Source organism: Nanorana parkeri, unplaced genomic scaffold (assembly GCF_000935625.1).
Source record: "Nanorana parkeri isolate BGI_ZX_2015 unplaced genomic scaffold, ASM93562v1 scaffold814, whole genome shotgun sequence".
In the NCBI taxonomy this organism is placed as follows: Eukaryota; Metazoa; Chordata; class Amphibia; order Anura; family Dicroglossidae; genus Nanorana; species Nanorana parkeri.
The window spans coordinates 10,744-14,977 of NW_017307082.1; positions in this window are offsets into that span (position 1 = coordinate 10,744).

Consider the following 4,234-nt stretch of genomic DNA (forward strand, 5'->3'; position numbering starts at 1 on the left):
AGGGTAAAAAAAAAAGTTCATAAAGGCTGCCTTTTGAAGTGTAAATTTTTCTTTAACCAATTACTTTATTTGCAGCAGCACCTAACATCAGTACTGTCAATAGTGCTGTGTTGTCTGTACAGTATATACCACCATTAGGACAGTTGTTCCAGTACCATGGGATGTATATTAACTTACATTAATTGCAATAATAATGACAAACTTAAAAATGCACCTTATGACTTTGGTTATCCCAGATTACAGTTTACATACAATGCTAGGAGAACACGGCATATAGAATCTCACTGTTTCTGCTTGCAGTAGGTGATTTAATAAAAATTAAAAAGCTAAAAATTCTAAGAAATCCGTTGTTAAATAAATCTGTTTTCTCCATATAAGCTCAAGTACTGACAAGAAAACTCTAAGGATTACATGCTTTTGCAAATGACTTTAGTATTTATTTTTTTTACATAATTTTTTCAGCAGCAGGATTATAGACTTATCTTTGTATGTCACTTTGTATTTGCTTAGCACTTACATAGCAAAACATGGTTGTAGGTAGCTGTTGTAGTACAGTAATTGACAATATGCATTCCAATCATTTCACTGATAGTAAGGTTCAGGTTTATTTATGATTATATGATCAGCGCATATCAATGCATTGCATTTTGCTGTGGTGCCTGAAAGGTAAACAAACAGATTCAATCAAAATGGAGCTGATTTGCAAGATTCATATATTCATAAACTTTTGTCAGTTCACTCCAATTTAAAGTTCAACTCCAGGTTGGGCCGTCCTCCCTGCTCCCCTCCCCATAGGACCCCCCTTGCATTCCTTTTGATGCATTCCCCCCAGGCAGTCCTCGATGCAGAGAATGGCACCACATACAATGTGGGGACTCTTCTCCACATAAGTTTCCTGAGAGTCCAAGGCGCTTGATGTTGGTTAAATGTTGCTTGGTGCAACCAGAGGAGGACTTAGATTACAAAGCTAATGTGTGTTACATTGTGTAACATTAAATCCTCTTCTTGCACATTTTCTATTTGCCAGTGAGGCAGTCCCATCATAGTGATGGGCCAATAGTAATGTGTGGATGGTGGGAGGTAGCAAAATGACCCAGCATTTGGCCATAATTAGAGGCTTCTTTAGGTATGTTTTTCATGTTTTTATATTATTTTTAACTTTCAAAAACGGTAATAAAAATATTCTCTTTTCATTTATAGTTTTGCAGCACAAATATTCTGCATCCTAATCATTTAGACAATCACCCATGCAGGTTATCGGTTCATATCTATACAGATAGAAAGAAGCATGACAGTGGAAGGGATACAAAGTATTTGTGTCTCTTCTGCCCTCAATACAAATGTTGTAGATGTTAGCAAAGGTACCTCCAGTGGCAGCACTGCAGTTCCCAAACTTTTTCTCAAAGGACCTGCAAACCTAATTACCCCAGCCAAATTGCTGGCATGTAGTAACAGTAAACTCTCAATCTTTTTTTTTTAAATAATGAAGAGAGATCAAACAATTATACATTGACCAGCAGATGATTTCATTATTTTTTTTGCTCAAGCACTTAGTCTTCATGTTTCCAGACATTTCTTTCAGCTCTACTTTCCTAAATTTCTTGTTCAGTACAAAATCACAAGGGACAAAGCAGTCTCCAGAAGCTGTCCATCTACTATCTTGGAGAAGAAAGGACGGAAGACACACACAGCTTACTAGCATACATAAGGGTAGTTCCATAGGATCCTGAAAGGGGAAGGAACCACCCTAAAACAGGATATCAGGGCCAGTGCTCAGCAGACTGGCTGATTCTTCAGGAAACTAAAACTTTAAAACATCAAGGAGCAGCATTCATTGAAAGTGATACATCTGCATTTGAAATAGCTTAAAACCTTTTGAATTCAATATCACTAGGTCTCAAAATTTAGAATAGTCCTGAAAGATAGATCTGATGAGGAGGTCATTGAAAGTCATATCATTTTTAATATTATTTTTATTTTTATTTTTTTCCAACAGCCTCCTGTCCGTTTTGCTGCTGTTAAATTTGCCTTGGTTAAAATTGGTGCCTCATAGGCAGAAAATCTCGAAATTTAAGGTTCTGTTTCTTTTTTCATCATCTTTTTTGCTGCTGGTGCTCTCCCAATGCTTGGGCTCCAAAGCTGGCATTCACCCAAGTGGAATTCAACAGAATTTGTCTGACATCCCACTGTCACATTTGCCTTAATGACAATACAATGAATATGCACCAAGCGAATACAGCTCCTGGTAAACCGTTGTTAAATTTACTTCTTCATAGTAGCTGTGAAGAATAGATTGTAGCCTGTGACATCACTGCCCATATTTGGACCAATTCCAAATATGGACAGATTCCCCAGGACATCTTTGGACATCACTGGAACCCAGAAGGTTCCCTGCGTGTCACCAGGGCTGTGCACGGTGCATCAGTGCATCCCTAATTGAAGATTTTTGTCTGGGGCACTGATGTGGATTGCAGTTTCCATCTTATGTTTGGATTTCTTTTGTACATGTAACATTCACCGTTTTTTGTGCCACATGTGATTGTGTGTAATAAGTACACTGGGGATGAGTTGGAGTGATTTAGTTGAAGATTGGGGGGGGGGGGTATATCAGTGTCACAGCGCGGTGTAAATCACATTATATACATATTGTCCGGGGACAGTGAAGAGTGAACAGGAGATTTTTTATTTTACTTGTGAGTACAGGTGGAGGATTGTTGTGATTGATAAAGAAATATGTTATCTGTTTTGTCTCTAGTAATCGGTCAAAACAATATATAACAGATTTTGTTAGCAATCACAACAATCCTCCAACTGTAGTCACAGGTAAAAAAAAAAAATCTCCCGGTCACTCTGTACTGTCCAGGGGGAGGTACCACTATGAATATTAATGATGCTTGTGCACCAGAGAAGCAAAGCAATGTAGGAAAATTAGTTTTTCCACACCCTACACTGTACACAAAAGTTTGGCAGCCATTTAAAAAAAGAAAACATGTGGAGCCTGAGAGGACAACTAAAAAAAAAAAAAAAGTAAGTTTTTGTGTTTTTATCCAGGATCTGCATATGACACCATCATCTACACAACAATGTTTTTTCAAAAATGCCCCTGCAAAGGTGGAAATGTCCTTTAACTTGTGCAGTTTCTACAATAAAAAAAATCCCCACAGTTCAGCTTTAAAAGCAGTATTTTTAATGATCAGTTAATTCGACTCATTTTTCAAATATGTCATATAATGTCCTATCTGGGGCAGATTTATTTAAGCTCTCTGTAGCACATATTTCAAGAGCAACATCGAGGAAAGTTGACAACATGCAAATTTGTGCCAATTCTTCTGACTTCAAAGCACTTTACATCTTAGCTTCAGCACAAAATCTACTATACAAGAAATGTTTCAGCTTTCATTTTACAACTGTAAGCATGCAAAATAATTACAGAAAATCAAAGGAAATAACAGGGAAATAAACCACACATCGAAACTAACTGGTATATAAATTATTAAATATATTCAGAAGAGATAAGTGAACTTCTTAAAATTTGCTCTGCCAACAATTTTGCCCCCGGGATCCAATTTATGGCTTGAATGCTTGCTGTGATTTACAAAATGTCCCTCTATGAGCATTTATACAGTTAAAATGGTTAGCTAAAAAAGCAAAGAAAAATGTGTTCCCTACTGAATTCTCACACTTCACTCTTTTTTTTTTGTCATGAACACAGATCGAGGAAGGTATCTAGATGACAATATGTAATGTAATGTAAAGTTTTATTTTGCTAAGTGCATTACTTTTTTTCCTTTAGGCATTGTAACAATCTCGTGTTAAACAAAAAATTTAAAAAGGTTTAGATTAGATCATTTAATGATTAGGTAATTCACCTAACATTTGACCAAAATTCTTTGGTGAACATTCATCTTCTGTATTAAGGCAAATTAGTGGAAATTCACTTATGATTTATTCAGTGTAAATTGCATTCAGTGACATTTAGCAACATCTGTTCTCCAATAGTAAAAGGTATTTACTGTAGCATTCACTCAGCGTAGAAAAAAGTAAATGTTACCTTCCATGCACATTTATCTGGCATTCCCATTTAACTTAATGTGCCTGGTTGAGCTGCAAAATCATTGCAATGTGAGAAATTGTCCATGAGGTGTTCAGAACTGGTGTTTTCAAACTAAAAAAGAAATACAAAATATGTCCCCCCCCCCCCCCCATCCACAACACCCATATATTTGCCCACACC